Source organism: Callithrix jacchus, chromosome 10, assembly GCF_049354715.1.
Source record: "Callithrix jacchus isolate 240 chromosome 10, calJac240_pri, whole genome shotgun sequence".
NCBI lineage: Eukaryota > Metazoa > Chordata > Mammalia > Primates > Cebidae > Callithrix > Callithrix jacchus.
Window position 1 is genome coordinate 72,062,381 of NC_133511.1, and position 12,648 is coordinate 72,075,028.

Sequence of the window (12,648 nt, forward strand, 5' to 3'; positions counted from 1 at the left end):
AATGTTTTCTCCTACGAGTTTTATAGTTTCAGGTCTTATATTTAATTCTTTAATCAATTTTGAGTGGTTATCCAATTTTCCCAACACTGTTTGTTGAAGAGACTACCACTTCCCCTTTTGTGTATTCTTGGCACCATTAAAGACCAGTTAACCATATATGTATAGATTTATTCTGGGTTCTCTATTCTGTTCCATTGGTCTAAATGTCTGTCTTTAAGCCAGTACCATGCTATCTTAATTACTCCACGTGTTTGTTTGTTTTGAGATAGGATCTCTCTCTGTGCCCAGACTGGAGTACAGTGGTGAGATCTTAGCTCATTGCACTCTCTGCCTCCAGGGTTCAAGTGATTCTCCTGCCTCGACCACCCAAGTAGCTAAGATAACAGGCATGCACCAAAACCTCTGGCTAATTTTTGTATTTTTAGTAGAGACGGGCTTCCACAATGTTGGCCAGGCTGGTCTTGAACTCCTGACTTCAAGTGATCTGCCCGCTTCGGCCTCCTGAAGTACTAGGCTTACAGGCATGAGCCACCATGCCCGGCCTATTGTAGCTTTTTAATGTATTTTGAAATCAGAAAGTGTGATGCCTCCAGCTTTGTTCTTTCTCAAGATTCATTTGGTTATTCAGTGTCCCTTGTGTTTGGATGGATCTCTTCTTGCAAGGCCTTTCCCCTCACCTGGTCTATGTGTGCCTCATCCATGTTGCCTTTCTTTTCCAAAATCACCTCTAAGTCTGTGTCTGTTTCCTCCTTCCAAAGGTCTCCTGCTACCCCACTCTCTTTCCTCTTCTTCTTTTTCTTCCTTTTCAGAGCCAGCTCCTCGATGAATGGCTGCTCTACCTTCTTCTTTGACTTCATCTTGTCCTTCGTGGGGGCCTTCAGGCCATCTCCTGTGAAAATGTATTCTTGAGCCTCAACTCTGACTGGCTTCTTTCTACATCCTTTCCTAGGGCTGTTCTCCATGGACCAGGAGGGTTTGGAGTGGCCTGGGAGAACGTCTCCCTCCTTGTGGATTTTTTTCTCCTTCTCCTCCTCCTCCTCCTCCTCCTCCTTCTCTTCCTCCTCCTCCTCCTTCTCCTTTCTTCATCTTTCTATTGTGTTCCCTGGACTCTTCTGCTTCTGTTTCTGCCCTAAGTCTACCTGTTCCTCACCCTCCTTCCCCACTGAGCAAGTGTCCACAGCATCCCGGGCCTTACAGAACCAAGGGTCCTGGACTGAGAAGGCTGTGGGGTCCTGGGCCCCCTTTTGTTCCTTCTTGTGTTTTTGAGCTTCTTGCCAACTCTGGTTTCCTCCTCACCCTGTCTTGGGTCTGGGGAGGTTTTCATCCCAGAGGCATGGGACATTTCTTCATTTTCTTCTCTTTTATGGGAGGTTTTGTATTACTGATTCAATTTCCTAACTGGTTATAGATTTATCTAGATCTTGTATATCTTCACGGTTTCATCTTGGCAAGTTGTATGTTTCTAGGAATTCATCCATTTCTTTTCTTTTTTTTAATTTTTTTTCTTTTTAAAAATTTTTTTGGCCGGACACAGTGGCTCACGCTTATAATCCTAGCACTTTGGGAGGCCAAGGCGGGTGGATCAAGAGGTCAAGAGATCGAGACCATCCTGGTCAACATGGTGAAACCCTGTCTCTACTAAAAATACAAAAATTAGCTGGACACAGTGGCGCATGCCTATAGTCCCAGCTACTCGGGAGGCTGAGGCAGGAGAATTGCTTGAACCCAGGAGGCGGAGGTTGCGGTGAGCCGAGATCGAGCCATTGCACTCCAGCCTGGGGAACAAGAGAGAAACTCTGTCTTAAAAAAAAAAAAAAAAGATAATTTTTTTTTTTCTTCTTTTTGAAGAAGGGGTTTCACCATGTTGGTCAGGCTGGTCTTGAACTCCCAACCTCAGGTGATCCACCCGTCTTAGCCTCCAAAGTGCTTGGATTACAGGCATGAGCCACCATGCCTGGCCAGGATTCATCCACTTCTTCTAGGTTATCCAATTGGTTAGGGTATAATTGTTCATAGTAGCCTCTTAGGATTCTTTGAACCAACTCTGTTCCTCCCCAGAAGGAAGCTGGGAGTTGGAATTTTTTCAAACAACTCATTCTGTTTTTTGCCGATGGAAGGGGCTATGGCAACCACCAGCCCAAATCATTATCTTTGTTCTCCCCCAAGCAGCTAAAGATGGAGAGACAGATCCCATCATCATGACAAGACAGAAGACAGTCCTCTGGGAAAATCCCAGGAAATCTGAGGCACTAAGAACATGGTCCAATTTATTCCCCAGAGAAAAGCTTGGTACTGGGACACTTGAAATTCTGGTGAGAGGCAAGTCTTGAGTTTCCCTCCTGGGTTCAACATGTCTGGTTTTATGATCGGCCCAGGCGCAGAAGTCTCTCAGCTAGTTCGTGGGTTTCTCGCAAAGAGAATTTGTCCATGCAATGTTGTTGAATTTGCATGTTCATGAGAGGAAGGTGATGCAGGGCTTCCTATTCCCCCATCTTGCTGAACATCTCAGAACAAAAATTCAAACAAAAAACAAAAAGAAGGAAAATAGCACAGACTTTTAGAGAAGTAAGGAAAGATAGAGAGAGGCTTAGGAGAGGGAAGCACATTTTACTAGAGGAGTTTTTTATGCTATGCAATGTAATCCTCCTCTTCCCTCTCCCCTGGAAACCTTCAGTAAATCTACATTACTTAGCAAGGATTTGGGGGTTTGGATTTGTTTGCAGAAACTAAGTCTGGCCTCAGATTGAGCATAGAACAAAAGTAGAGGCTGCCCTGAAGTGACCAGCCACACATGTATGTTATTCTCGCCCCCATCCTCTCCTGACCTGGGGTCTCCTGCAGGGCAGTGCCTTCCCTACTAACAGGTGTATCCCCAGCTTCTTGGTCTGGGCCTGACACCAAACAGTGGATGAGCCTGACAATAGATGGAGCTGAGTTACTGTTGTTAAGTAAATACACCCTACATTTACAGGGTCGGGTGGCTGGAGCGGGGGAGGGGAGGGCACAGTTTTTAACATTTAACTTTTCTTTTGGCCTCTATCTTGCTGTAAACATAGATTTCCTCTCTCCTGACAATGGTCAGTGTGGATAAGGCATGGAAGGCTGGGGAGAGCTATCAGCTAGACCTCATTAAGTCAATGATAGTCAGCCGGGCGTGGTGACTTATACCTGTAATCCCAGCACTTTGGGAGGCTGAGGTGGATGGATCACCTGAGGTCAGGAGTTCAACACCAGCCTGGCCAATATGCTGAAACCCTGTCTCTACTAAAAATACAAAAATTAGCTGGGCATGGTGGCAGGTGCCTGTAATTCCAGCTACTCAGGAGGCTGAAGCAGGAGAATCACTTGAACCCAAGAGGTGGAGGTTGCAGTGAGCTGAGATCATGCCATTGCACTCCAGCCTGAGCAACAGAATGAGACTCCATTTCAATAATAATAAAAGAATAATGATAGTCAATACAGAGATAGCATCTACTATGGGTAAGGCTGTAGATACTGTATAGTTGGTGATGAAATATAAGATGCAACTTTAAAAGTTTGCATCAGGGCCGGGCGCGATGGCTCATGCCTGTATTCCCAGCACTTTGGGAGGCCGAGGCAGATGGATCACGAGGTCAAGAGATCAAGACCATCTTGGTCAACATGGTGAAACCCCGTCTCTACTAAAAATACAAAAAAATAGCTGGGCATTATGGCGCGTGCCTGTAATCCCAGCTACTCAGGAGGCTGAGGCAGGAGAATTGCCTGAACCCAGGAGGCGGAGGTTGCGGTGAGCTGAGATCACACCATTGCACTCCAGCCTGGGTAACAAGAGAGAAACTTCGTCTAAAAAAAAAAAAAGTGTGCATCAGATACTAAAAGTCTTCCTCTGTCCTATCTACTGCTCTAAGTACTGTCTCGTTGCGTCTTCACAACCGTATATTATTTATTATCTCCATGTCACACAGAAAGAAACTGAAGCTCAAAAAGTGATGTGCATTGTCCAGGTCACACAACTAATAAGTGACAGGACAAGGATTCTAATCCAGATAGCTTGAATTTAAATTGCAGCCCTTACCACTTGGGGGTTCTACATACAATGCGTTGGAATTGCCTGTCAAGAGAAATTTTCTTCTGGACTTGGGTTCTTAAACGTATAGATTACTAGTGTTCCAGTAATCCCTAAATTTCCACAAGAGGGAGACCTTTCCCCATCAGTGTTAGGCTGCTGTCTGGAATTTTGAATTTAATTTGCAGTTTCACAGACAGATCAAGAATTGGCTGACCACTTGTCCAGAAAGTGTACAGGTCTCCTGATACAACAAAATGTAGGTACCCTAAGTGAATGCCTGCTTATATTACCCCAAATTAACTAGGAAGTTCTCTATCCCAACCAGGCGGCCCATTTTGTCCCTCTGCCAATCACTTTCCAAGCCAGGCACTCAATTCGCCACAGAGGCACGGGCTGTATAAGCTTTAGATCTTTAAACACCAGCGTCCCTTTCCCTTCCCCAAGTTCTAGTCACTGTCCAACAGCCTGGAAGCCTCCACAATAGGTTTCAGAATTTCCAAACCCCAGAGAAAATCAATAAGGTTGTCTCACCATTCCCACTACCAGCCCTGCAGAACTTTGTTCATAGTGAATTTTTCACTATGAACAATCTGGGCCCCAACCATCACCACTATCAAGACTTACAGAGTGTCAGAGCAACAGGTATGGAATCCTATCATGTCATATCATTTTTCAGCAAAAAAAAGGTGTAAAGTGGGCACATGACTATAGTATCCACTGGTCACATTACAGCAGACCATCCAGAAACTGCCAGACTAATACAGTAATAGAATCAGCTGGTAGATGCACAGCTGAAGCACAAATGTGGAAGTAATTCCTAGAGATGAAAGGGTGCTATCTTCTAGCATGCAGTATACACTTTAAACCAACAACCTTATACGGTGTTCTGTTCCCAATAGGTAGAACATATGGGTTCAGAACCAAAGAGAGAACGCAGGCCTGACCCTGTTTGCCGTCCCTCCCAGTAATCTACTTGGGAAATTTGTGCTTTCTGCCCCTACAACTCTTGGCTCTGCTGATTTAGAGGCTCTGATTCCCTGTGGGGAAATGTGTCCAGCAGGGGAAATGGATTATGGTTGCTACCTAGGAACTCTGGGCTCCTTGTGTGAAGGGGCCAGCAGGCAAGAGGCATGATCCTGGTGACTGTAGAGTTGATCCTGACTGTCAGTGTCGATCCTGATAAGACAACTATTACAAAAGGGAGACATGGGGGAATATGCCTGGCATCCAGCTGGCCTACTTGGGTGCCTCTTGGTAGTCTCTGCCCAATTTTGATGGTAAAAAGACAAGTGCAGCAGTATGGTTTGAGCAGTACATGGATACTGGGGCTCAGACCCCTCAGGGAGAAAGTTAGCATCACACCATCAGGTAAGCCACTGAAATCAGCAAAGATGCTCTCTAAGGGTGAAGGAAAGCTAAAATGGATAAAAGGGGGAAATGTTGACTGTCGGTTGCTGTCCTGAGATAGGCTTCAGAGAGCTATAATTCTTTCCGCTATCTTTCTTCTAATTTCCACCATGAAGAGAGACTCATTAGCACGATAGAGGAGCTGCTTCCAGAACTTCCATGAAATGAATTTAAGTGGCACAAGAGGTAGTCTGTGGTGGACTCTCTGATGTGCCACCTAGACCTCCCTTCAGGAACAAAAGACTTATTCCCCCATGTAAACCAAAAGTAAACTTCTAAACCCCCTGACTGACCAATAGACTCCCCTCTCCACCAAACACATTCCAAACTAAACCAGAAAATCTAGTTCAGGCCGTGATCGAAAGTGGGGATTGGACATGCCTCCTCATACTCTCCTCTCTTCAGAATTGGGAACAAGTGACCAGCATTAACATTTTAAAAAAAGATCTTAGCCCCGGCATGGTAGTTTACACCTGTAATCACGGCACTTTGGTGGGAGGCCAAGGTGGGTGGATCCCCTGAGGTCAGGAGTTCGAGACCAGCCTCACCAACATGGAGAAACTCCGTCTCCACTAAAAATACAAAATTAGCTGTGTGTGGTGGCATGTGCCTGTAATCCCAGCTACTCAGGAAGGCTGAGGCCGGAGAAGAGGTGGAGGTTGCAGTGAGCTGAGATCACGCCATCGCACTCCAGCCTGGGCATCAAGAGCAAAACTCCGTCTCAAAAAAAAAAAAAAGAGAATTCTTAGTGGGGAAAACCTACATTCTGTACACAACCTCTTTTTTTCTCCAGGTCTCTCCTCTGATCCAGGAGAAAATTAACTAAGAGTCTGGCACCTGTTTAGGTCTGACAGAGCTCCGATACCTGCTACATGAAGGTTTCGTCTGCATAATAAAATATTGGTCTCAGGCCAGGGTTAGGTGGCTCACGGCTATAATACCAGAACTTTAGGAACCGGTGGATCACCTAAGGTCAGGAGTTCAAGGCCAGCCTGGTCAACATGGCGAAACCCTGTTTCTACTAAAAATACAAAAATTAGCCATGTTTGGTGGCAGGCACCTGCAATCCCAGCTACTCTGAAGGTTGAAGGTTCAAGCTACACTTGAACCCAGGAGGCAGAGATTGCAGTGAGCTGAGATTGCGCCACTGCACTCCAGCCTGGGTGACAGAGCAAGACTCTGTCTCAAAAAACAAAACTAAACAGAAACGAACAAACACACACAAATCGTGGTCTCTGCAACCTCCTTAACTTAACCTAGATTTTTTTGAGATGGAGTTTCACTCTTATTGCCCAGGCTGGAGTGCAACGGTGCGATCTTGGCTCACTGCAACTTCTGCCTCCCAGGTTCAGGCAATTCTCCTGCCGCAGCCTCCCAAGTAGCTTACAGGTGCCTGCCACCAAGCTTGGCTAAGTTTTAGTATTTTTAGTAGAGACGGGGTTTCACCATGTTGGCCAGGCCAGTCTTGAATCTTAACCTCAGCTTATTCACCAGTCTTGGCCTCTGAAAGTGCTGGGATTACAGGCTAAGCCACTGCTCCTGACCAACATCCCTTTCTACTAATTCCAGCTCTTTAGATAATAACTCTTTTCAACCAATTACCAATCAGAAAATCTTTAAATCTGCCTGTGACCTGGAGGCTCTTCTCCCCCACCCCCCAGCCTCCTCTGCTTCCATTTGTCTCGCCTTTCTGGACCAAACCAGTGTACATTTTACATGCATTGATTGGTGTCTTATGTCTCCCTAAGAGACATAAAACCAAGCTGTAGCCTGACCACCTTGGGCACACGCTCTGCGTGTGCTCTGAGGGTCTCCTGGGGCTGTGTCACAGGCCATCAGTCACTCGTTTTTGGCTCAGAATAGATCTCATCAAATATTTTACAAAGTTTGACTTTTCATCAACACTCAGCTGTGAAACCGCCTTTTCAAAAATTATAATTGAGGAAATTATGACAGTGAAAGACATCTGACCTAACCAACTCCATCTTGCTTCTAACATCCAAGCTGTCCTTGTTCATTCCTAGGCGTAAACCGAACTAACGTTGGGAAGGAATTTAGTTTATAGCTTAATTTTTTTTTTTTTTGAGATGGCATTTTGCCCAGGCTGGAGCACAATGGCACGATTTGGTTCACTGCAACCTCTGCCTTCTGGGTTCAAGCGATTCTCCTGCCTGATCACCTGATTCTCCCAACCTCAGGTGATCTCCCTGCCACGGGCTCCCAAAGTGCTGGGATTACAGGCACAAGCCACCATGCCCAGTTTACCAGGATCTTTCATGCCTCGTACTTTGTTCATGACATTCCTCCTCCTTCCTTTTCCTACTGCCAAAATTCTAATCCTTGAAGATTATAGATCCAAGCCTACAGTTGTGCAGAAGTAGCTGTCAGAGAGGAAAAACCTTTTCCTCTATCCTCTTAGGTTCAGTGCCTGAGGCCTGTAAATTAAACCAGCAAAAGACAAATTAACAGGAGAAAAGGGTTTATTCGTATGCACAGGGGAACCACAAAAGAAGTAGTTGGCTCATCAAATGGTTGAAATTAAAGGCTTACACATGTAACTTAGTAGGAGAAAGGGAAAGGGGAGAAAAGTCCTGGGGGCAGGGGAAGAGATTCCTTTTTTTTTTTTTTTTTTTGACATGGAGTCTCGCTCACTCACCCAGGCTAAAGTGCAGTGGCACGATCTTGGCCCACTTGAACCTCCACCTCCCAGGTTCAAGTGATTCCCTGCCTCAGCCTCTGGAGTAGCTGGGATTATAGGCACCGGCCACCATGCCCGGCTAATATTTCGTATTTTTAGTAGAGACAAGATTTCACCCTGCTGGCCAGGCTGGTCTCAAACTCCTGACCTCAGGTGATCCACCCACCTTGGCCTCCCAAAGTGCCAAGATTACAGGCGTGAGCCACAGCACCAGCCTGAAAAAGGAAAGACAAAACAGTTTTTAAAAGAAGAAACCTGAGGCCAGAAAGTGTGTGATGCTGTGGTGTATACCAGCATGAGTGGTCTTTCTGTCTTCAGAGCCATTAAACTGCCCTGAAAAGGCTATTTATGTTAAGTTTACTCATGGTCTCCCTCCTCTGATTGGAAGCCTTCCTGAAGAGGACATGTATGGCAGTCTTCATTTCTGATAAAAGAAAAATAGCTCAGAGCACTCTGAACTATGTAAGGCATGCAAAATTTATCAGGTCCAGAGAAAAATGAGTATGAGACTTCAGTCACACACTCACCCCTCACCCATACCCTTGTTCCCACAAAACCAAGAAATAGGGTGCAATTGTTTGTTCCTACTCAGACATGCCTCACCCTTTATCTTCACATTTCTGAGATTTGTGATACAAAGAACAAGGAATAGCCAATCAATAGCTTATGTTATTTTTATGTAAATTCTTGGTGAACAACTTGGCTTCAATGAAAAGAGTCAAACTCTGTAAAGTATTTGAAAGGATTTATTTTTAGGCAAATATGAGTGACCATGGCCTGTGACAGAGCCCTCAGGAGGTCCTGAGAACATGTGCCCAAGGTGGTCAGGGTGCACCTTGGATTTATACATTTTAGGGACGTATGAGACATCAATCATAAATTTGAAAAATACATTGGTTTGGTCCAGAAAGGTGGGTCAATTTGAAGCGTGGGTGGGGGACTTCCAGGCTGTAGGTAAATTTAAACATTTTCTGGTTGACAATTGGTTGAGTTTGTCTAAAGACCTAGGATCAATAGAAAGGAAACGTTCAGGTTAAGATAAAAGATTGTGGAGACCAAAGTTCTTTGAAGTCTCATAGTGGCTGCCTTTAGAGACAACAGATAACAAATATTTCCTATTCAAACCTTTTGTTAGAGACAGAGTGCTTGTTCCTAGGTACTGTAAGGAAAAATGAGCATTCAGAAGAAAAGTTTTCTCAACAAAGCAATTTTACTTTCTGCAGAAAGGGTGCTATTAGCCATCTTGTCATGAGAGTACAATGAACAAAGGAAAGGCTGGCATATTTATTCCTTAAGCATTGAGTTCTTACTGCTGTGTCCAATCTCCGTTAGTTGGAGCCAGACCTCACAATCTAAACTAAAACCCAATTGGCTAACAACTAAAAACTTTTCTAAACAGGTGAAGGCAATGGGAACAAAGGAAAAGAGGAAGTTCAAATAAGGAAGGGGCATAGGTTGCAAGCTGGGGCATGCCTGTGAGCATGCCCAGCATAAATATCTTGGTTAAAGTACAAGGACATAAAATGTACTATGTGTCTGTGGGCATGTCTAACAGCTACATAGGATAGGGCTTAACAAAGAGTTATCAGTGAAAAGCAAAAAGGCTTTGAAGAAAGTTAGTCTTTAAAACAAACTATTATTTCTGGGCTGGGCACTGTGGCTCACACCTGTAACCCGAGCATTTTAGGAGGCCGAGGCAGGTGGATCACTAGGTCAGGAGTTGGAGATCAGCCTGGCTAATAGGGTGCAAACCAGTCTCTACTAAAAATATAAAAAATTAGCTGGGTGTGATGGCATGTGCCTGTTGTCCCAGTTACTCAGGAGGCTGAGGCAGGAGAATAGCTTGAACCTGGGAGGCAGAGGTTGCAGTGAGCAGCGATCTGCCACTGTACTCCAGCCTGGGCAACAGAGTGAGACTCTGTCTCAAAAAAAAAAAACCAACCAACCAACCAAACAAACAAACAAAAAACGATTATTTCTAACATTTATTATTTTTATTCTTTAACAAGAAGGGAAACTTTGAAGAGGAACTTTTTGCTTTCTACACCTTTAAAAGGTGCTAGACTCTCAGTTAATCTCTTCAGGATTGGGAGGGCCTGGAAGAAAAAGCTCTATCTGTGTTATTAGAGATTCTTTACAGATGTAAATTTTCCCCCACAAAGGACAGCTTTGCAGGGCCATTTCAAAATATGGCAAAGTGTCCAGGCATGGTGGCTCACTCCTATAATCCCGGCAGTTTGGGAGGCTGAGGTGGGCGGATCACCTGAGGTCAGGAAATCAAGACTAGCCTGGCCAACAAGGCAAAACCCCATCTCTACTAAAAATACAAAAATTAGCCAAGCGTGGTGGCAGGCACCAGTAATCCCAGCTATTCCAAAGACTGAGGCAGGAGAATCCCTTGAACCGGTAGGTGGAGGTTGCAGTGAGCCAAGATCACATCATTGCACTCCAGCCTGGGTGACAAAAGGGAAACTCTGTCTCTGCCCCCCACCCCAAATATGGCAAATAAACATGTTTTGGGGTAAAACATTTTTATTTTCTTCTTTGTCACATAATGTTATGCCAGAGTCAGGCTGAAAAGTAAGTCACAACATACAGAGTTAAATAAAACCCATCTGATGAGAATTTATGGTTAATAGGGCATGACTACCCAGACGTTTTTGATAGGAATTTGGGCAAGATAAAAAATCGGAGCTTACTCCTCAGTAGGAAATGCCTCTGCTTCTCCTTTAAAAACCCATATGTAACTACTGCTAATTGGGAGCATATACTCAGGGCAACTTGAATCTATGTTTCCAAGTGCAGTCTTCAAACGTGGCCCAAATAAACACTACTTATATTGTTTGCCTTAGATTTTTCCCTTTAGGTCGACATTTCTAAGAAGTTTTACCAGATGAAGAAAGCTCCAAGAAGGTTTATTTCTGCATCTGTTTAATCTGAAATGTCTTCAGCTTAAAATAATCGTTACACCAACTCTGGTGTTCTGAATGGGTCCTCACACAGCAAAGAATAGAAGCCAGAATGTTGCATTTGTGAAAGGAAAATAAAAACTCAGGAGCACAGTTTACTATGCCAAAAGGAAACAAAATTAAGCTGACAACTGAGTCATACGAAAAGCTGTCTTTCCTTTTGTTCCTAAACAGATAGCTACAGATAAAAGTTTAAGTCCAGGTGCCGTGGCTCACACCTGTAATCCCAACACTTTGGGAAGCCGAGGCAGGTGGATCACGAGGTCAAGAGATCAAGGCCATCCTGGCCAACATGGTGAAACCCTGTCTCTACTAAAAATACAAAAACATTAGCTGGGCATGGTAATACATCATGTCTGTAATCTCCATTACTCAGGAGGCTGAGGCAGGAGGATCACTTGAACCCAGGAGGCAGAGGTTGCAGTGAGACTAGATTGCACCACTGCACCCCAGGCTGACAACAGAGCAAGACTCTGTCTAAAAAAAAAGAAAAAAAAAGGTTAAATATATCCACAGGCATATTTGCTTTATCTTATGTATAGTGCCAGATGAATACAGAGCTGTCTCTTGTGACAATTGGATTACCATACCCTTCCTCTTTCCCTCCGGCTCACTTTTCCCCTTTAAATATTGAAGCCCTCAAAATCATCTTTGGAGAAAGGCACAGACCACAGACTGTTTCCGTGGTTCCGTGTTTATTTCTTCCAGCCATGTCCTTAACCTTGGGAAAATAAACTTCTGAATTGATCGAGACCTGTCTCAGACGTGTTTTTTGGTTGACACATTCAAATGCCAGTTCCAGCACTTACGAGCTAGCTATGGCATCTTGAGCCACTTACTTAATCCTACTTTCCTTCTCTGTAAGATGGTGATAATTATAATGCCGACTTCCTAAATTTGTTGTGAGGATTGAGTTAATGCAAAGTCTTCAGAAAAGTACCTATAGGGAGTTTACTCAGACCAAGGGCCAAGGTTGAGGACTGTAACCCAGGACACACTTGCAAGTTGTCTTGGTGAGAGTCCTCTGGACAACACGAGAGGCTCAAATTTTTAAAGAAAAAAAGAATTAGGAGGGGAAGTGATTACAAAAGTTGTTCATCAGGAATTCTCATTGTTTATAGAAATAACACTGGTTATACATTCTTTTTATTTTTTCCTTTTTTTTTGAGAATGAGTCTTGCTCTATCACCAGGCACCAGGCTGGAGTGCAGTGGCACGATCTCGGCTCACTGCAACCTCCGCCTCCTGGGTTCAAGCAATTCTCCTGCCTCAGCCTCCTGAGTAGCTGGAACTACAGGTGCATGCCACCATGCCCAGTTAATTTTTGCCTTTTTTAGTAGAGACGGGGTTTCACCATGTTGACCAGGATGGTCTCGATCTCCCGACCTTGTGATTCACTGACCCCAGCCTCCCAAAGTGCTGGGATTACAGGCATAAGCCACCGCGCCCAGCCTGGTTATACATTCTTTAGTGCTTGGCTATACATTGTTGAACTATAAGATGTATGGCATTTAATGGCTACT

At 44.4% G+C, this 12,648-nt stretch overlaps 1 pseudogene; it reads right to left on the reverse strand.

The window, feature by feature from the left end:
- Positions 1-620: 620 nt before the first annotated feature.
- LOC100411328 (lysine-rich nucleolar protein 1 pseudogene) lies at positions 621-1,342 on the reverse strand (annotated as a pseudogene).
- Between the last annotated feature and the right edge of the window lie 11,306 nt (positions 1,343-12,648).